This window comes from Eschrichtius robustus, chromosome 6 (genome assembly GCF_028021215.1).
Source record: "Eschrichtius robustus isolate mEscRob2 chromosome 6, mEscRob2.pri, whole genome shotgun sequence".
Taxonomy (NCBI): domain Eukaryota; kingdom Metazoa; phylum Chordata; class Mammalia; order Artiodactyla; family Eschrichtiidae; genus Eschrichtius; species Eschrichtius robustus.
The window spans coordinates 111,891,354-111,914,793 of record NC_090829.1 but is presented as its reverse complement, the minus strand read 5'-3'; positions in this window follow the sequence as shown (position 1 = coordinate 111,914,793).

Sequence of the window (23,440 nt, the reverse complement as noted above, 5' to 3'; positions counted from 1 at the left end):
CCTAAATAGACATTTCTCCAAAGAAGACATACAGACGGCCACGAAGCACATGAAAAGATGCTCAACATCACTAATTATTAGAGAAATGCAAATCAAAACTACAATGAGGTATCACCTCACACCAGTTAGAATGGGCATCATCAGAAAATCTACAAACAACAAATGCTGGAGAGGGTGTGGAGAAAAGGGAAGCCTCTTGCACTGTTGGTGGGAATGTAAATTGATACAGCCACTATGGAGAACAGTATGGAGGTTCCTTAAACAACTAAAAATAGAATTACCATATGACCCAGCAATCCCACTACTGGGCATATACCCAGAGAAAACCATAATTCAAAAAGGCATATGCCCCCCAATGTTCATTGCAGCACTATTTACAATAGCCAGGTCATGGAAGCAACCTAAATGCCCATCGACAGATGAATGGGTAAAGAAGATGTGGTACATATATACAATGGAATATTACTCAGCCATAAAAGGGAACGAAATTGGCTCATTTGGAGAGACATGGATGGATCTGGAGACTGTCATACAGAGTGGAGGTAAGTCAGAAAGAGAAAAACAAATATCGTATATTTACGCATGTATGTGGAACCTAGAAAAATGGTACAGGTGAACCGGTTTACAGGGCAGAAATAGAGACACAGATATAGAGAACAAACGTATGGACACCAACGGGGGAAAGTGGTGGTGGTGGGTGGTGGTGGGATGAATTGGGAGATTGGGATTGACATGTATACATTAATATGTATCAAAATGGATAACTAATAAGAACCTGCTGTATAAAAAAATAAATAAAATTCTCAAATTCAAAAAAAAAAGAAAAGAAATTAAGCATAAAACTTGATCATTTATCTTGTAAAATATTAAACTGAATTTCCAAATGTTTGTTTATTGAGAAAAAACTCACTATTTTTTTACATTTCTAGCTAGGGTCTTTGGCTGTGAGAGTATATATCTATATCTATGTATAGATATAATTGTATACATATTTCATTACATTTGTAATTCATTATATACATATAAATTTTCTTGTAGACAGAATGGACTGATTAAATTTTAATTAATATTGAGGAGAAGAGTATCTGAGCTATTTAAACAAATTACTTTTCAGACTATTGTCCAAGATTAAGAAGGATTTAAACAATTTCTACTGTAAACAATTTTCCCTGTGGTTTTTTTTTTTCAATTTAATGATAAATCAGATTTACTGTAATAAGTAAGATCACTCTGTGCTTCATACTGAGAAATCTAAAATCCAAAAACTGAAAGGTGAATATTTCAGGGCTCTAAAATAAGTAAAAATCAGTAAAAACTGTACTCCAGATTTATTAATTCTGAATCTCTTTCATGAGTATCTGTGTCTCCTGATGTTCCTGTGATATTGCTCTTGATGTCCAGGCCTAGACTCTTTCATTGTAAAGTATAATATCTGTTATAAAAACTATGTTTATTTTTATACATGCTTTTGACACAATATTGTTTAGGTTCTTATATTTTCAATTAAAGATACTACTTTGCTAAGTATAAAAAAAAAAAAAAGACGTGTGTATCTGGCTGTCAATGGATAATATGTTCAATAAATATCAGTATATCTGCTGCTGCTGCTGCAAAAAAATAAACAACCCCCACAATCAGTGGCTGCATAATTTAACGTATGTGTTGTTCTACAAAAGCAAGTAGCATGAACATCAGGAAGTCTCCCCATTAACACCATCCTTCCAAGTATAACTGCTTCAATCATATTTATGCATTTACATCCCTACCCATGATAAACAGGTATAAGTTGTTTCCATTTAAGCCTGTACAGATCAATTATTTAGCTTTTTGCAGGTTTCTTTTAAACACAATTACCTTGAGGAAGAAAGATGAGTTTATGAAAGCTTCTAAGGAATTTACGCAAAAAAGCAAAAAAAAAAAAAAAAAAAAATGGTGCCCAAGTTGCCTTTCATTTTTAGAGTGCTTATTTTTTTCTCTATATTTAAAGGCTGCATTATGCTGTCAATCATTCTGTAAATTAAACCTTTTGATTCCTAGTAGCATTATGCAAAGCTAGCTTATTGTACCTATTTGCAAATACACTATATTAGTGAATGCTTTCTTTTTCTTTTCCCAAATTGCCAAAATGTGTCACAACATACAAAGAACATCTTAAATGTTACCAAAATAGGAAGTTTTGTGTAAGCTGTGATAAGCACAATATATGGTATAGTCAGTCAGTCCAGGTGCCCAAAGAGAAGCAAAACATGAAATGAAAAAAAAAAAAAAAAAGTGAAAGTACTCTGAAAAAGTTGAAAGCACAAAGCACAATATATAAATATTATGGAAAAGTCACCTAGGTGCACCTACTCATTGAGGACAACTACTGAACATGAAGGAAGTTTGATGAAACCAGGCTTTGGGAAATTTTTCACAATCCCACCCTTTTCTAGCTCCAGAAGTAACTTCACACTTCAGATCCCTTAGGTCCTATAAGGTGGGCAAGAGATTTTATGGGACAGATTTTCAGAAACAGAACAGAGGAAATGAGGGAAAGCTGAGTTGCTTAGATATTTTGGACTATTATGTCACAAATTTTGAACTACGGTGGCATAACCCTTCCTCCTTTATTCTATTAATTGTATTTAAATAATTGTATTTATTTGGGACAACACAAAATCTCAGTGATGATAGGGCAGAACCTGAGGAGGAGAGATGAAATTTACATAGCTAAGATGTTTCTATATCTCCTTACCTAGGCATTAACCACTATCTTTAGTAAATAGAAAATTTTAATTTAAAAAAATGACTTGAAAAGGCATTAATACTACTTGTGCATAGGGAGTGGAGGTCTGCAAGGGGCCAGGGGATCAGGGAGTAAAAGAAAAAGGGAGCTGAGTGTGGACAAGAAAAGAATGCTCTTTCCTCTAAGAATTTAAGAAGGAAATTTAGGATTTAGGTTATGTTACCCATTCTAAAGCATTGTTCGTTTAAAGGTGCATTGGTGGAGTCAGTATACTCTCAAATACAAACGCATTGTACAGACACAGAAACTATCTATGAGAAAATACTTAAGAAGTGATATCAGGCAGCTATTATTAAAATAATAATGCAATTCTAGCTAAATAATTATTTATTGTAATATTTTTAAGTATTATAAATTAGCTATCAAGAGAAAAAAAGAGAGATTTGGATTATTTATTCATGAAAGTCAGGAACAATCTAATATTCTATCTATCTATCTATCTATTATCTATCTACCTATCTATCTATCTATCTATCTATCTATCTATCTATCTATCTATCTATCTATCTATCTATCTTTCCTCCTGGGTGGTTTGTTCATTTGCTCTACAGTATTTACATTTCTATAGCCTTTTGGAATTTTCATAGCACATCTCCTCATTATCTCACCTCCTTTAACTCTCAGAGACACTGATGTGGTCCTTTTTTGAGAAGAGTGTGAGAGGAAAATATTTAAGCTCAGGATATGAGATTTATATTACACAACGGAAAAGTGTGATGATAAAAATATAAATTCATAAACAAATTACTGATGGTTTTAGGATCTTCAGAATTTTTTTTTTTTTTTTTTTACAGACTGTGTGTATGTGTGATTTCAGTAAAGTTTTAACAATTGTGTTGTACATGTTCAAATCTAATTGTCTTTAAAAAGTTGCTTTTGTCTACAGAGAAAAAAAAGCATGTCGCGATGAAAATAGATACTGGCTATAGGTGTTACCTGGGTTCCACAAGTGGACCTGGGGTCCTTTATATTAATATACTTGTTCAATACTAACTTAAGGGAGATACACAAATAAATTCACACTGCAGAAAAAGCTGCTTTCAATGAGGTCTATACAGTTGATGGATAGAATGCAAAGGAAAGAGAAGATTTTAGTCTCTGGGGCACAGTTTGCAGGGATTTTGATCCCCACAGTCCTGGTTCTGGCCTTACAAGTTCTCCAGCGGGCCACAGCAGCACCGCCAACAGCCCCCGGCTGGTCCATTTTTGATCTTGAACCGTATCTGTCTGTTTACCTTAAAGTATAGTGTACAGCACAAATATTACCATTTTAAGATAGGAAAACATTGCCCTAAGGAGCTATGACTTTCTAGGTCTGAGAATTGCTTTGCATTTCTCTCCGTAAAGAAATAGTCTTTGATTGTACTCTTTGTCATTTCTATGCCTACATCTATTTCTATCTTTATTTTAATCTGTATCTATGTATCCTACGAATATTTCTTGAGCACACACAATATGCCATACAGAGTACAAAATAATCAAAATCTGATTTTGATGAATGCTATGCAGACAAGCAAAATATAAAGTGGAAACATAATTTGCAACAAATAATGACTGGAAAGTGTGTCTGAGTTATACAATATTTCTGTTTGTTATGAAGTGAATCTTTTGATTCTTATTTTTCAAAAATGCTTCTCTTCTTTCTTTCTGTGCTGTAATCTAGGTAAGTTTAATTTCCTTGCTCTTCCTCTTCTAAATGTGAAACTTTATTTCTTGTTCGTGTTTATGAAACTGGAGAACAGGAACTGGATTATCTGTTGCTCTTAATATTATTGGTTTAAGAGATCCTCATCTTGTTATTTCTAAGGAAAGAATTAAAATATCTTAGTATTTCTGTTTGTGAAGATTTAAAAGCTATTTCCCTTGAATGCTGTTATATACGACAAAGGAGCTAACTGCTTAATTCCAGGGATCTGTTATTATTTGTAAACTGGTTCTTAAATAAGGATACTTACAGATGCCTCTTGCTCCAGATGGTACCATTTAACTGCCTGTGTTACTCATGAGTGGTTTTCTGCTTTAGCGTTAAACAAATACTTAACACAGCAATCCTGTTATCAAGAATTCTCTCTTAAAATTGGAACAAAATCCTAAAGTGCTGCATGAAGTGGCAGCACAAGCAATTTCCTTCAGCATGGGACATATGGGTTAAAAATAAGTGGAGCATGAAGGTACCGGTGGGGATAAAAAAGAACTGTGGCCAAGTGGAAAGAGAAAATGTCTCTGGATTTAGCCTGAAGATCTGAGTGCAAATCCTTGCTCTGCTACTTATTAGCTTGGTGATCTTGACAGGTCTCAAAAAGGTAAGGATGAGGTCATCCCTTTCACAGGATTTGTTTGGGGACTAAATAAGACAGTAGTGTCCAACACTATCTCTGATGAATGTTAATAGATGTTACCAGGAAAAAAGAAAAAGTGGCTATGGTTGCACCCATCTGAGAAATGTCAAGTTAAACCAGGAAACAGGTTTCTTCAGTGAAAGACTTCTCAGTCTTTAAGATGCTAATATGTTTTGTGAATTTCCAAAAAGATATAATGTGTCATTATGTTTCCTAAATTTATTTTATTCCTAGCCATCACTCTTGTTGGAAAGATATTCCCTGGAACACATTTTGCGAAATGTTACTCTACTCTTTAAAGTGCTTTTCAAGTGTAAGCTGTTAAAAATTTAGATGTTGACAGTAGACAGTAATCTGGGACCTGTACATTACTAATTTGTGTTCTGAAGACCTTTCTTATTTGATTCTCAAAATTAATCCATTATAAATAACATTTTAAAATGAATGGGAAATTATGGTACACTGTACATCAGATATTTAAAAATAAACAAACAAAAAGCAAAAGAAATAAAAAAAAATTTGGGTCCACACATTCAGAGACCACTAGCTATACTTCTCAGTTTTATATTTAAAACATAACCAGATAGATATTTTGCCTCTTTTATGGGATTTTTACTGGAATTTTATTAGTACAGCTTAAACTGAAGCTCTGTGAAAATTTTAATGCTATTTTGGCATTAGTAATACCTGAAAAATATAAGAGTATTGGAGAAACAGCGTAAGTACTGGATAAATCTTAATTGAAATCCTAAAGGCCACTAACTTACTCTGTGATGGCTATAATTTATCAATACATACCACTCAAGTTTCAATTTTCTCATTATAAAGTCGGTATAGTAATACCAACCTTTCAGAAAATTTGGGAAGCACAAAGAAGGAAATCATCAGATGAAATTTACTGACGTGCAACTGTTACTTCTGAATGATAACAGAAAGTCATGTATTTGTCTATTTAATTGAAGATGTATGTAGGACTGAGAAGTAGCATATGATCACAAATCGCAGTTTTTAAAAATTAGAAATCTTTATTAAAACGACTTTAATGTAAGTGATGATGCAGTTAAATTTCAATTTATATTGCAAAGAATAAAATGAAACATTTAATCTGTGCTACATATATGTATCTATGGGAATCTTTCCTTAAGTATTTCTCTCATATTACTTCTCTATGCTCTTCTGCATGCTCATGTTTACTTAGCTCTTATACTGGGATTTGAATTTTGGTAATTTTCCTTTTAAAATTCTAAACTATCTTATTGTCTCTTTTTATTTTATGTTTGCGATGGTTTCAGGAGTAATGCAAAGTATATTAATTATTCTCATCTTAAAATTATTGTCTGCATTTTGAATTAAGTGCTGCCTGATCATTGGCACGTATGAAAATCATTGTGAGCATTGGTTCAGATTACCGGGGCCTCACTGATATAAGGTGGAGGACTTAGAGCTGGATTGGTGTGTTTAAAGACCTATATGGCACATATATACAATGGAATATTACTCAGAAACGAAATTGACTTGTTTGTAGTGAAGTGGATGGACCTAGAGTCTGTCATACAGAGTGAAGTAAGTCAGAAAGAGAAAAACAAATACCATATGCTAACGCATATATATGGAATCTAAAAAAAAAAAAAAAAAAAAATGGTACTGATGAACCTAGTTGCAGGGCACGAATAAAGAGGTAAACATAGAGAACGGACTTGAGGACATGGGGTGGGAGGGCGAAGCTGGGGCAAAGTGAGAGCAGCGTCAACATATATACACTACCGAATGTAAAATAGTTGGCTGGTGGGAAGCAGCAGCATAGCACAGGGAGATTGGCTCCGTGCTTTGCGAAGACCTAGAGGGGTGGGATAGGGAGGATGGGAGGGAGGCTCAAGAGGGAGGGGATATGGGGACATGTGTATGCATATGGCTGATTCGCTTTGTTGTGCAACGGAAACTAACACAGTATTGTGAAGCAATTATACTCCAATAAAGAGTATGCTAAAAAAAAAAAAAGAGATAAACAATAAGGTCCGACTGTATAGCACAGGGAATTATATTCAAAATCTTCTAATAAACTATAATGGAAAATAATCTGAAAATGAATATATATATATATATATCTGAATCACTTTGTTGTACACCAGAAACTAACACAATATTGTAAAGCAGCTATACGTCAGTAAAAAAATAAAGTACAAAAAAAAGAAAAAAGACCTATATGGAGGTTGCCTTCGGACCTCAAGTATTTGTCTATTAGCAACTGAAACTCACCTAGATTAAAACACAGCACCCGCTCTGGTGTCTCCAGTAGTGATGCCAGATTCCCCTCTTCTTTTTAGAAACCTGCCCTAATGCTTATCCTGGGGACGAATATTGCGGCAAATCTGAGAACAGGAGGCTGGAGTGGCAATTCTTAGCCCCGTGACTAATTTACACCACCAATTGCCCCAGTGTTCCTGTCTCTTAGACTAGATATTCTGGAGTTTTGATGGAAACACTCCCTTCAGAGCAAGTCTCTGTTTTTCCTGTATTGTACTAAAGGTTACTCAGGTCTGTTAAAGTTCCCCATCTATCTCCAATTGTTTAGTGTATTCAGAAGTTCTTCAACTTTCTGGTCAATACTATAAATTTATTTTAATTTTCCAATTGCTTCTTCTTTCTCACCAATAGGATTTCTGGGAGATGAGAAGGAGAGGTAAAGTCCATTCTGTGCCAGTCATCCATATTCAAATGGAAAACCTTAAAATGATTTATAATTCTTTCTATTATCACTTCCTTTGAGTCTGTACATGGTCACAATGAGAATTTTCCTTCTTATTCTCCTTTTTGAACATATTTGACTATAGTCACCAAGAATCATATTTCTCAGCTTTTGACTTGGTTTAATACCTCAAAAAGGAAATTTCTCTTCAGAGCTGAATATGCATCATTCATTCATTCGTCAAATATTTGTTGAGCACCTCAGATACCAGGTGATGAAGAAATACAGACACTGCCTTGCCAGCACAGAGCTATACTCACTCCTTTTCTGCAAACACAGAGCAGATTTTCTTTAGTTTTTTCCTTGAGAAGAGTAAACCTGTCTTTACCTTTCTGGCTATTTAACCTATTGGCACAGCACATGTTTAGTTTTTGATTAAATAATTGCTTACTTTTTGTGAAATAAAAATCTTCATTGTAACTAAGCAACTGAAAAGAATATTTAAGGTTAAATATTAAGCTTCAAATACAACCAAAAATTAAACTGACATCTTAATTTTACTGTCAATACCGTGTATATTCTAGAGACATTCTAATAAAATTGTTGCCATTATGTAGGATATAACTGATGGCCTTTAATGGAAGTGGCTGTCTTTAAATTATCTGAATGTATTTTTTATGGTCTTCCAAGACATGTAGAATTAAAATGCATTTTGTTTATATTGAAGAAGGAACTTCCTGATACTAAAATAGGATGAGTTTCTGAGCTTGACTATGGAATCCCTTCTTTGCAGAGTTTATGGAACAATCTGTGTTCTCATGTCTTTGGAAATTTAAATGTGGTTGTCTTTGAAGGCCAGAGACTAGACAAAGTACCCTGCTTTAGGTCCCTTTCAATCTTATGACCTGTTGCTATCTCAGCCTAGTCATCTCCAGTAAGTGTTTGTAAAAATGCCAAAATGCACATGAAACTACACTGTGCCTATGCAAATGAGTATATAGAAGAGATGGCGTGTCATCCTGGAGGTCTCTGCCTCTCTAACTGGGGCATGTGTGACCCCAGGGGTACAGAGTGTTATGCTGGAAGCATAAGTGTTATGTGAAGCTATAGAATGCACATGGTCCATCTTTATGCCATGTCCATAATCTTAAAAATATTAGAGAAAAATATTTTGAAATTTTATTTTATTTTTATTATAATAAATATGGATGTATAATAGAGTACAAATCACAAATTTTTGCACTGATTAAAAAAAAATAAGACATAAGTCCTCAAAATGATCTTGGACTACTTTGGATTATTCCTCCAGTGCCTCCCCAGGGGCACTCATTCACTCTCCTCTGCTATATTTTGGTGACAGTGGTTGCAGGGCTCTTCTGTACATGAAAATGTATGGCCTAAAATACTGGTTTCATTACCCATATCATTATCACAGCTTGAGTAACAATTTTTTTTTTTAAGCTAGTGGTTAATTTATCTAGATTCAATGAACATTTGCTTTGAGACTAGCAGATTGGAACTTGGTATTTTTAAAAAATTGTTAAAAGAGAGTGATAGGCTAGCCTCATGATGATATCTGTATCTACATCTCTTTTTATATATATTGGTTATTTAATTTGACATATTAAAACATTATTAATGTCTTATTGAAAGGTAAATGTCAAAATGCATCAAGCATGCAAAACCTTTACATGTTATGCTATTTGTGGTTGGTTACCAGCCTAGCATCCATAGCTCCTCTTCACTCTAATTGTACTTTTTTTTTAGGGGGGGCGGGAATCTCTAAATTATCATCTCAAGGCTTTCAAAGCTGAATCTCTAAATGGTTCTAAAATACTCTGGAAATCACGACAAGTTTGAGATAAAGTACATGCATATTCAAATTACTCAAATGACACCTTTATTTTTAGTTAATTTTCATTTATGGATGCCTCTTAATTTTCTATCAAAACCTAGATAGAGCCATGAATTCTGTCAATTTTTTCCATTTCTGGCATCTATTTTAGAGATCTCTGCAAATTGATAAATCTGTATATATTGCTTCCCCTAGTTAATTTCACACATTTTTCTCCCCCTGAACATCCTTAACGTTTAAGTCCAGAGCTGGGGCCAGGGCCAGACTCTGAGGGGAGAGTAGGCACATTATTTTTCTTGCTTCTCCTGTTTCTCCTTTCCCTCCACATTAGAAGACTACATGGGGAAAAATGTTTATTCTCCTTCTAGCTTTCCTTTTATACCTCTGGGGAACATCAGACTGATGGGATCTAATCCAGTCCTGATATTTCTAAACTTCTGCCAACAGTAAAAACTCTGAGATTTACACTGTCCTGTCCAGTTCATTTTTAAGCAACTCTGCACCCATGCGGCTCAGTAAGAACAATTTCATGAGTGAATTTTGTCATTTTTTATTTGAAATCATGAATCAAGGACCTATACAAACAAACATCGGATAAATAACCGTTTAAACTTTAGAGTTAGAATGCATCGTTTTCTAACCAGAGCAGTTCTGGATGGCTTCTACAAAACAGCTGTTTAAGGTCATTCATCTTCTTCTTAGACATTTTCAGTAAAAAGTGTCTTTTTGGATACTTTCAGTGAAAATTCATTGCTGGAATTTCACATTGGCAAATTTCACTGTTAAAAAGTCTGGTCTTAAAATTGATCCTAAATCTGCCATTTTATATTTTGCATACACTAATCCTGGTGATGCCTTCTGGAATAAAATACTAAATTCTTACTCTTCTCCATGGTGTTTCTTCAAATATTTGAAGGAATCATATCTCCATTAATCTAGTAATTTGAAGGAGCTGGCTTATACCAGGTCACAAGAGCTAATTAAGATTTTCAGGAAGTTTGCAAACTGGTTGTTAAACTAGCCATTATTAAAAATTAAATTATATAAACTTGAAGTTAAAGAAACTATATTAAAAGAACATAAATACAGCTTATCACTTGATTATTTTACTGTTATCTGTGATTGAGGTTATTTACACCTATAACTGCATGACAGAAATACTATATATTGTTGTACTAGTGCATATATCTTCCCAACCCTGCATTCAGTGATACCAAAGTGTTAGATTGAAATTGTACATGGTGGGAGTATTTACACTATAGAAATGAACAAATGCTAAACATTAGGGCTTTTTTTCTCTTTTTTTCTGGAGAGCTTTTTATCAAACATTTACACCACACTACTGCTGCCTCATCTCTGATGCAGCCTTAAAATTTTATGCAGTTCCTATCGTCTTATAACCTCTCAAAAATTAGTTCTATATAATTTTATGAGCAACTCTGCTCTCTCACTCACTTTCTTCCAGGTGCCCATTAGTTTCTATTAGTATCCAGAACCTAACACAAATGCCCAATAGAGGAATTCCTATCAATTATTAGCATATTATTATTTTTTACATGGCCTAAGAAACATAGTTTTTATTGTTTGTAAACAGTGTCCAGGCATTATCCTTAGAAAAAAGGCCAAAATTATAAGTCACCCCACCTACAAGACAGGATTTTTGCGGGGCTCTAATAATGTAAATAAAAAAGCACCATAAAAAACACCATAGTGTGTAACAGAAATATAAACAATTATTAGACTTTATTAATAGCAAGAGTGTGAAGGTCACAGAAAGTAATATTTCCACTATATACTTCATACTTCAATGATCAGAACAAATATCAATTATTTGTCTTAGTGCCTCATTTTAATGACAACATGTATAGATTAGGGTAAGTTCTCAGAAAGTTGTCTAGAATGATACGGAGTCTGGTTTTGATTTTGTTCTTCTATTACAGGCTTAGCTTTCTAACTATGTTTTGGTTAAACTAATACTAATATTTGTTTGCATTCCCAGGTGATTCACTAAAATTTTTACAGATTATCTCATAACTAAATAACATGCATTGATAACTGAGAGTGAGTTCAATAATAAGACAACTTTCTACCAATTTAAAAAACTTCAGGGATTATAAATAAAACATTCTTAAAGTTAGGTTAGTTTTCATCTTCATATTTTTAAGATAATCTTCCATGTTTCCAGGGAAAAAAGAAAACTCCAATTTTTTTATAAATGTGGTAGCCCAAAATTTTTGTAGCAAAATGAAACACATCAAAACTTATTCTTTAAAGTGCCATCATATTCAATAAATATAACCAAATATAAATTTGGCTGTAAACAGAAGGGATTGTGTGATGTGCAACAACCTAGAGTAATACATCACAGGAAAATAAAGACATGGAACCAGGGGCAGAAAAGAAATGAAGAAGGTAGGGCAAAAGGTAATGGGAGTTGGGGGATGAGGCCACAAAGATAGATTAGGCTGAGAGTGGTGAAGATGTCAAAAATGTTATTAAAGATGAGAGAACATACTTTTTATTCAGCAGGAGTCACTGGAGATGTTTTTAAAAACTGAGTAATCTGAAGCAATTATATTTTACAAGATAACATGGGCAGTGTTGTGGTCTGTATTAGAGAAGAGAAAAACCAAAGGCAACACGGCCAGTAATGAGTACATTACAATTCAATAGCCAGATCAAATTGTATAGAAGTTTTAAGAAGTGACAGTGAGAACAATGCAGATTTGTCAATCCACATAAAGATGGTACCATAAAATATAAATAAACAAGCATACAAACAAGCAAATAAAATCACCCAGAGAGTAAGTATAGTGAAAATATACCTTGGTTAGAATCTTAGTATGAACAGAAAAAAAATTCCAGAAGAAGAGGGTCTACAGTGTCAAATGTCAAGAGTGAGAAGCCAAGTAGCATATATTTTTTGAATAGTATTCTGCATAAGCATCTTCATTAATATGCCATATTATTTTAATTAATGTTTTGAGTTGATTCCTTTATTTAAACTTACTTTAAAAAACTAAGTACAGTTGACCCTTGAACAATACCAGAGTTAGGGGCACCAATCCTCCCTGCAGTCAAAAATCCGAGTGTAATTTATAGTTAGCCCTCCATGTCCACAGTTCTATCAATACAGTTTGTACTGTATCTGCATTTTCTCATCCAGGGCTTCAACCAACTGTGGTTTGTATAGTACTGTAGTATTTACTATTGAAAAAGTCTACATATAAGTGGACCTGCACAGTTCAAACTCGTGTCATTCAAGAGTCAACTGTATTGCTATTATAAACAGAAAAACCATAAATAGAAGGTAACTGTAAAATAGAAAACTAATAATACCAAATAAGAGATTATATATCACTGAAATTGACTTTTATATAATCATGCACTACATTTTGAAAAATACAGGACTAGGAAAAGCTTATATACATATATAATGAAGACTTAAAGGAGTTGAGTTTGGAGGAAGAGAATTAGATTGAGGAGACAACTGATAGTTTGTGAGCAGACTGGCTATACTGGCTTGTCCTTGAAGTGAACTGTAGGATTGAGGATGGAGGATGTAACTTTGACTGAGAAGAATTGAGTGCTTCCTGATGCTTCAGCTGGAACTTGGATATTTTCATCAGCACATCTGAGAGATGGTAACTCTCTCCTTTCAAACATGTTGCAGAATTTTGCATTGCATATAATTATATCTCTAATAACATAATTTTTCATCAGCAGTGGGAGATTTGTCTTCCTGCAAAGTAGGTTTCTCTGAACAAGAAATGAAAGTGTGTTCCAAAAGAAGACTAAACAAGTAAATCTATAGTGTAAAGCAATAGTTCTAGATTTGACATAACCATATTGAAAGAAATTGGCTTTCTTTATTTAGTGTTGGCAGATGCAATCAGAGTAAAAGAATTTTTTTTCAAATCACCTTTTCTCTCTTTTTAAATCCAAGTTGCTTTCTGTGGGGAAATAGCCTCTTTTTATGGCTCTTTGTACAGTTAAAGGAAGAAGGGATCTTTCATGGCAAAAGGATATGCTGGAATGTACATGTCCTTCCAAATATTAAAAACTTGTTTAGATTTGCAAAGAAATTGTCTTCATACAATGAAAATCTCTCAGGAAGTCCAACTGCTTATTTATTTGTTCTTTCAAGCGAAACAAATCATCATTAAAAAGGTTCAGCTTCCAATTAAGACCTTTTCGAAGCTTAGAGGGACTTCCTCACAAAAGTTCAAATCCCTTAGAAAATGGCTCATTGCTGCCTCAGAGAAAGAGAAAAATAGCTACTGATGAGATTCAAATCATTCTCTATCTTTTCTTTCATTAATTTTAAACATAATTCATAGGCCATTATGCTCTGGAAATCAAAAGAATTATTCCTTATTGTAGCCCACCATTTTTCATCATTATACACACACAATGTCCAATTTCACCCCACTCATTCAAAATGGCGCTTAAAGCAGGCAGAAAAGATTAACTCCAATACTTATATTTGGCTTTAATTCATAGCTTTCTAAAGAGTTTTACAAGTCTAAATATGTATTTACACAATGAATATGATGAGTCATTTCTAAAATGTAAACATACTAGTTTAAAAAATTGCTTAAATATGTATTTCTGCCTGAGCTTCTCTCAGAATATTCCTATGAGATTCACAGCAATAACTCCCTAATATTTGAATCACACCACTTCTCAGTACATTACGAATAATAAAAAAAAGAATGAGCAAGGAGTATAGATACCTCTCAAAGTAATCAAAATATTTTAATCCTTCATCTTTTCTGGTGTTCGAGAGCCATAGAGGCACTGCCCTTCATTTCAGATGGAATCACATTCAAGCTATTCTGACTAAGCTTTTAATGGTATTAGCAGGTTGCTGTTTAAAATCCTCTAATGATCAAACAGCTGGGCAGATGTTTCAGAGAATAATAGTATTCACTTTCTATAAAGGAAAATACAGCTTAACACGTTGGCTTTTGTTCTTGGCTAGAAGACATTTCACTACATCATCAGTCTCTCTTTGCTTTTAAACAGTCTTCACATTAGAAAGCATTCCAAATGTTATTTTCTGCTGCCAGTGAAGGTACTGATGAGTACCATTTGAAGGCCAGTGTCTGAGGTTGGTTATCTCCGCCCTGAAGTGCCACTGCCAGTTTCAATTTTGGTCCAAGATGATGCAGAAGTGAATTCGGACAGCAGGGTTTGTAGATGTGGACATAGAAAGAAAGGAAGTAGAGTATTAAAACTTATTTGCACTTCAATTTCTATGTTATTAATTACACCTATTTCTACTATAGGGCAGTCTAGTCTAAACATTATTCCAAGCAAACTATTTTGTAAATGCTGCCTGCTTTATCTCTCTCTTGAGTATTTTCTTAGAAGTTTTATAAATACCTATTTAACCGATCTGACCTTGGAAGACTCCTCAACTCCTACTCTCTCCTCCACCACCACTCCCCATTTATAACATCAGACACAGCTGGTTCATCTAGGAAACAGACTTTGAAATGTGGAACTTGTGGAGGAAGTTTACTGGGGAATGTTTTCTAGATAAATAGGTATCGGAGAGCAAATGAGGCACTGGGAAGAAGAAGCTGAACTGAGAGGCAATCACAACGAAGGCCTCAGCGAGCCTCATGGAAGCTCTGGAGATGGGATGTCCCTTTAGACCTGTCTGCATGGAGGCAGAGGAGGATCAGCTAATGCCTTGGTTCAAAGCCTGAGGATTCAGTGTTTAGGATTCTACAATCATCAAAGCATACCTGGTAGCAAATGTCAAATTTGGGTATGAATTATATCAGAAAATATTTTTGCAGAAATATTTATGTTGATGCTTATAGGATCTCAGGCTTTTACCTAAGTATCAGGAGGGTGAGAGATTTCATAATTAAGTATTTATTGAGGGCCTATGAACCAGATATATGATATAAATATGATCTCAATTAATCATGAAAGCCAAACATTTTATTTTTTCCTCTTTCATAGATGAGGAAATTGATCTTAGGTGTGATCAAGTGAATTGTTAAGGTTCATACAGTTAGCAGGATTGCATGCAAACCTACGTGTACATGCTCAGTGGTTGCACTGTACTGTTTTATAGGCTTTGGGGAGGGGATTTGGTTGGGAGGCAGGTGCAAACTAGAACCGATCTGATTGTGCAGCAAGAGTCAACAATCAACGTAAGGGTTCAAATGGCATATTAGGGCTCTCCAGAGAAACAGAACCAGAGAGAGAGAGAGAGAGAGAGAGAGCAATTATGGAAGCTGAAGAATCCCACAAATTGCAAGCTGAAGACCCAGGAAAGCCAGTGGTGTAATTTAGTGTGAGTCAGAAGACCTGAAAACCAGGAGAGCCAACGGTGTAAATCCCAGTCTAAGGGCAGGAGAAGATGAGTTAACATGTTCCATTTCAAGCAGCAAGGCAGGAAAAAGGGATGAATTCCTCCGTCCTCTGCCTTTTGTTCTATTCAGGCCCTCAGTGGATTGGTGATGCCCACACACACTGGGGAGGGCAATCTACTGAGTTCCCGGGTTCAAATGCTAATGTCATCTGGAAACACCCTCACGGACACACCCAGAAATACTGTTTAATCTGGGCACCCCTTGGTTAGTCAAGGTGACAAACTAAATTAACCATCACAAATGGCAAAGCCATTCATATTTGGAAATATCCATTCTTTTAAGCCTGTAGTTTCCATGGTAATTGATGATAAACACTTAAAATCTTAATGTGCTTTAAGAAAATTAAGACATTTTATGATATCAAGGATAATAATGCCAACTAAAAAGAATCAATTACCTGATATGTTCCAGTATTGTGTTAATTACTTTAGACACGTCATTTTACAACATGAATACAGTTATTATTCCTATGTTTTAGGTGAGAAATGTAGAGAAGTTAAGTAACTTTCCCAAGGCCATGTTACTAGTAAGTGACAAGTCTGGGATTAAAATTCAGACTATCTTACTCTAAAATCTGAGCTCTGAGCCACTGCTCTACAGGGCTTCTCAGTGATCTTTCTGAAATGTAGAAATGTCAAGATATAAAACTGTTCACATGTTGGTTTATCATGGAAATGTCAGTCAGCTCCTTCTGGAATCACTATAATTTTTGGAAGCAATGCTTATTCTTCCTTCCTGTATCGGATGATTCTGTTGTCAACTTACTTAGTTTGGGAATGCCATTCCTTAGAAACCTTTCCTGTACCAGGTTAGAGCTGGCCGAAAAAGAAACTTGTATGAAATTTGGGAGGTGGAAGTGAAGTAGCAGGCATTGTTCTCCGCAGTTTGTCATGGTGAGTAGTGGGGACAGATAGTCACAGAGGTATTGGCCCATCCCAGTTTGTCCTCTCTCTCCTACACTTTCCAGCTCTTCTTCCTGACTGTTGACCCTGATGACCAATAGCAACTTCAGTATCATCATCAGTTTCTTGGATGTGTACTCAGAAAAACAAGAGCTTCTCATAGACTTCTCTACTAACTACCTTTTCGTGGCCTTGTTTCATGAGAGACCATGTGCCTGGACTCTCAAATCAATCAGTTGGTGATTCTTTTGATTCCCCAACTTTCTCTTTTGGGTCTTCACTACCCCAGTATTCCCCACATTTGTGTGAGGTCTAATTCCTCTAATAAATTCCTTATCCCATGTCTATAATTGTTCTGCTTCTCTTACTGAATGCTGAGTGATACAGAAATTAGTATATGGGAGTAGGTGCTACCATAACAAAAACCCAAATCATAAAACTTTGGGGGCAAGGAGTGAGACTTAAAAATATTTATAGAAAATTGACAAAGTTTTTAAGTGAATTTTACTAGAAAACATACATACAATGAAGTCAGACCCAAAAGGAAAGACAGTTCAAAATGAAAAAGAGCCGATGGGCTCCAAATTTCTATAGGAAAGAAGCAGGCTGAGAGAACTTCTCAGATGAAAATATGGGTAATTTTTTTGTATGTGAGAGGGAGTTGCCAAGCTCCCGGGGAATGAACCCAGCTGAGAACAATGGATTGTTCCATTGAGAGGGCAGAATTGATTCATTGTCTCCTCTTCCCTGAACAGAAGTGTCTATTGTGGTTGTTTTTTCCCTGTCTCATCATTGAATGTTGATTATGCAAGGTCAGATAACTTGTATCTTTAAGTTCAAAGTTTTTTAGGTTAAAAGAAGTTGCATCCCACGAGTCTCAATGCATATCTGGGCCTAAGTTAAATGATGAGATCTTGCACTTTGGTCCAGAGCCTGATGCCATGATTGGATAAAACTTTGGGGGTCTTATTTGGAGATGAGTGCATTTTGCACATGGGAGAAATGGAAATTTTGGCCAGGAAACAATTTCTCCCAAGCCTAGACATGCTGTTTCTGTCATTAAGAAATAGAGATCAGGGCTTCCCTGGTGGCGCATTGGTTAAGAATCTGCCTGCCAACGCAGGGTCATGGGTTCGAGCCCTGGTCTGGGAAGATCCCACATGCCATGGAGCAACTAAGCCCGTGTGCCACAACTACTGAGCCCGTGTGTCACAACTACTGAAGCCCGTGTGCCTAGAGCCCGTGCTCCACAACAAGAGAAGCCACCACAATAAGAAGCCCGTGCACCGCAACAAAGAGTACCCCCCGCTTGCCACAACTAGAGAAAGCCCATGCACAGCAACGAAGACCCAATGCAGCCAAAACTAAAATAAAAATAAATAAATAAATAATGATTTAAAAAAAAAAATAGTGATCAGTCTTGGATCGGAGCTGGCCTTGTGACCTCCTTCAGTCAACAGAATGCAGAGGAAGTGATGCTGTGCCAGTTTTGGACCCAGCCCTTCACGGGCCTGGCATCTTCTATGTTGAGTTCTTAGAGCCCTGAACCATTATGTAAGATACTATGGTTTTACTCTGATGAAGAGAGAAGCTCAGTACTTCCTAGCTGTTCTGGTCAGCCCAGCAACTATGGAAATGGAGTTATCTTGGAGATTCCAGCCCCAGCAAAGCCCCTGGCAGAATGCAGCTTCATGAGTGACCCCAGGCAGGTGGAGCTGAAAAACAGCCTGGTTGACCCTTCAATCCACCAAATTGTGAGAAATAAGAAACTGTTACTGTTTTAAGCCAGCAACATTTGAAGTAGTTTGTTATGCAGTAATTAATAACTGAAAGAGTTACAAATATATGAATTAAAGAACAAAGGAGCAAATGAATGATTAGAACAAAAGCCTTAAATGGAAGTAGATTGTATTACCTAGGATATCACTGGGTGTGTTATCACAAGGTGTGTTACTCTTTCCTTCCACCTAGTACCTTTTGTGAAGCTTTACATCTATGATTGCCTGTGGGCACCAAGTTGCTAAAATGGTTCTACATCTTTGTGTTTATTGAGATAAAAGCAAGGAAGAAAAGAAAAGTGTTGTTGGCTAGCCCCCAAAAGTTCTGACCAGGATAGCTTTCCCCTTTTCTCTCTCTTTTCAGGGCAATATCATGCCCATTACTTTAAAAACAAACAAACAAACAAACAAACAAAAACCTTTATTTCTACCAAATATTGAAGCTATTTTTAAAAAAATGAGATCGGGAAACCTAAAGCAATAATGAAAAGACATGGAAAGTAAAACTTATGTAATGGAAGAAAAGTGGTTCTAAGACAATAGCTAAAACAAATTCAAAGGATTTAATACACTAAACTATCAAAATATCATTGAAGGACTTCACATCAACATGTTGTGAATAAACTAAATAAAAAGCATGGAATAGAGGCAAAATGATGGAGAAAGCTTACTTCAAAAAAGAAGATCAACTATAGCTTGTCTGAGGATTTTGCATTTGAAACTGGTTGAATGGTATCTTAGTATCTCAGTGATTAGAGATTGTAAATGATAGAGATAAGGAAATAGGAGGGAAATAGATAGACTTTATAGATACTACTAAGAAAGCAATAATGAGGAATGATTTAACAAAATTCAAAGGTTTCAGATCATTTGAGAGCCTGAAACAGCAGATGGTAAATATAGTTCAGTTCTGGCAAACATAAAAAAAAAAGATGCATAACAATAGAGAGCTACAAAAGAAGGCTATGGAAACACATTTCGATGGACTAATCATCTAGTACGCCAACCAGAAAATATTTGAAAACTTTTAACTATCAGCTTAGTGCAAAGAAACAGTCTTCTAAGATGCAGGCCAGAATAAAAAAAGTGCTTCAGGCTTTTAGTCTTAACTGTTGAGGGAGGGGTCGGGAAGTGGGAATGAGAAAAAAAATACTTAGAAGTGGGAAAAGATAAAGATACTTTATAAAAAAAAAAAAAAAAGATGCTTTAGGAAATACGAGATTCTTAGTCACAGACTTCAGGGTATTTAATTTTCTCCATAGAAATAAAAAAGCATTTTGGTAGGTGTGTTAACTTTTTTAATAGGGTACATTTTAGTACCTTATATAAGAAAGTGTCTGAAAATAGCCAAGGGAGCTTTTTTCCAAGTGGAAATGGATTATATAGTCTGTAAACTACTAGTTGTTTACACTGATGGTCTTTGTGACAGAGGAGGATTCATATACATTTATATGACCAAATTGGCTGGAAGATTTCAAGACATCTGTTTTTATGTGGTTTCCGTATTTAGAGAAGCACTTCTCATAGAGGAAGCTTAAGTGGAACTTTAAAGCCTTCACTCCCGTCCTGTTAATATCAAAAATTTCTCTTTAGATTGTGCCCCCAGGTTTCACAATTTCCTCAGGGACAGCAGAATTAGTTCCTCTAACTGTAGCAATTTCAATATGTTATTAGTCTGAAAATCACTTTTTTTTTTCTTATTACCCTCAACAATTATTTTGACACTAGCAGGCATGCTAGTTATGTGTTTCTGATTTAACCTGTGATGTCATAGTGCATTTATGTATGGTGGTTTTGGGCTGAACTCAAAATTATTCTATCATGAATATCTAGAACCAAGACATTGAGGGGGAAGATAGGTAAAGACATGTCTCCGGAATATGAAAGATTTTAAGCCAGAAAATCTTTAAATGGATGTCTATAGGAGTATCTCTCCAGATATTTAACAATACAATAGTCACCAAAATATGTTACAGATATTTAAAATGGACTCCTGTTTAAAGTCCAGAAATGAAATCTGATGGTCTCCAAAAAACTTCTCTAAACTGATTTGTCTTTTTTAAAAATTTCTTTTGTTAACAGTTTAAATGCCACTAGAATTATTTTCAAGTTAAGAAGATAAGGGGATTGACTTTCTAAACTTTAAGAGGAACTTCTCCACTATGACTGACTGTATTTTCCAATATGAAGAATTGTAAGTTTTCACAATGAAATCATAAACTTTTAGTGTACATTGACGCTCTGCTTTATTTCTTATCCATCTGCCACAGAGGCATATTCTAGTTGCCATGCTGATAATAGCTAACATGCATACCATGTGCAGTTTTAAGCTTACTATTCATAATAGGAACTGAAACAATATAGCTATGTTTTAAAATTTATTCTAGTCTAATAAAAAATAGAAATGGTCAATAGAAAGAAATCTAATTTTAGATGTTTAAACATGACATATTTGGAATTCAAAATAGAGATTATTTACTTAATTAAAAAAATAAAGTTAGGGACTTCCCTGATGGTCCGTGGTTAAGACTCCTTCTTACAATGCAGGGGACGCCTGTTTGATCCCTGGTCGGGGAACTGAGATCCCACATGCCACGGGGCAACTAAGCCCACATGCCACAACTAGACGGCCCGCATGCTGCAACTACAGAGCCCATGTGCTCTAGAGCCCGGGCACCACAACTAGAGAGAAGCCCATGCACCGCAACGAACAGCCTGCGTGCTGCAACGGAAGATCCCGCGTGCCACAACTAAGACCTGACGCAGCCAAAATAAATAAATAAATAAATATTTAAAAAAAATAAAATTACCTTAAAATTTTTTGGTGAATTTCTCCTTCCTTCAGTTAGCATGTTGGCACAGGTAAACCTTGCTTTCCCCATTAAAAAGACTGTGACCATGACTTCACTAAAGGCAGGATTCCTGTCATTTATTTTTTTATCCTCTGTGCCCAGAACAGCCTTTGCAGGTGGTAGGCTAGCAAATATTTGTAGAAGAAATGCATAAATCATCTAGTACTTACCGATGGGTTCAAATAACATTTAAAAATTACAGATAAATAACCAAAAAAAAAAATTCACTAAAAATTTTATTTCACTTAGAATTTTATGTACATTTTACTTTGTGAGAGCAGAGAAAGGATCGCAAAGTCAGAAGATGCTGCTAGGCAGCTACATTTTTTAAAAGATCAAGAGTCACTGAATTGGTAGAGTAGCAGAAAGATATATTTAGAAGCAGACTTAAAATATGACAGTTCATGACCTGGTATTTATTAAGGAACACACTTCACGTATGGGAATTGACTTTTCCATGACTTGCCTCGCACCTCCTTTGTATAGAACAAACAAAAATGCTTTTGTACATGACATTGTGTCAGGGTTTCTCAATTCGATTCTATGATGTAGTTATAAAAAGGCTTTTAGTAGTTTTCTACTGCATAAGTAACCATTTCAATTTTGATATAAGCTAAATGTAAACTTGGCATCAACAGTGCATTATATTTCTGAAACTTTATTCTTGATTTTTGTTGTTGTTGTTCCTTATTTCATCGTATTCTTAGCAACCATCCCATATACTTCATGGATCACAATCCTCATGCTCTCTTTGCCTGATGGTAGAAATATCTGGCTGCCTAGCAAAATACATTTTCCTGTGTTTCCATAGTAAATTTGTTGCTGGGCATGTGTCTGCCCAGTTAGAAACCATATTTCTCACACTCCTTTATAGCTAGATATTGTCCTTAGGCTACGTTTTCACTAATGCAATGTGACCGGAAGTGAAAGTGACACTTCCACCAGCTATGGGTCTTAAAATATTGGGCATGTGAATTCTTTATACTTTCCCTTTCCCATGAGCTGCAGCATGGTCTTCTGGGATTAAGCTATGGCTATAAAAATGAGAACAACAAGTTAAGTGATGGTAGAATCACAATGTAAGGAACTTAAGTCTCTGAATGACTTTGTAGGGCACAACTGCCTGATAATCTGGATCTGTTACATAAGAGAAAATTAAATTTGTATTTTTAAGTCTCTATATTTTGGAGGATTTTTATTACACAGATTAGTTACAACAGTTGTAACTCACCCTAGTCCAGTATGAAACTGAACTGTATAGCTCATTATTTTAGATGCTGGCACTTCACTTTTGAAAATAAAAATCAGTACATCTAGTTTTATCTTTTTTTTTTTTTTTTTTTTTAAATAATTTCTAGTTTGCCTTTATTCCTGGAGGATATTATTATCAGGGGTCCCAAGTGAACACTTGAAGTCTTTTTTTTTTAATTTTTATTTATTTATTTATTTATTTATGGCTGTGTTGGGTCTTCGTTTCTGTGCGAGGGCTTTCTCTAGTTGCGGCGAGCGGGGGCCACTCCTCATCGCGGTGCGCGGGCCTCTCATTAACGCGGCCTCTCTTGTTGCGGAGCACAGGCCCCAGACGCGCAGGCTCAGTACTTGTGGCTCACGGGCCCAGTTGCTCCGCGGCATGTGGAATCTTCCCAGACCAGGGCTCGAACCCGTGTCCCCTGCATTGGCAGGCAGATTCTCAACCACTGCGCCACCAGGGAAGCCCTTTTATCTTTCTTATAGGTGCATAATATTATAGGTGATATGTTCAGCTTTATCTTCACTTGGTTTGTTATTAGATGCTATATGAATTAGGTATGCAGATTTCATAATTGCTGGCAAAGGGAGTTATCATCC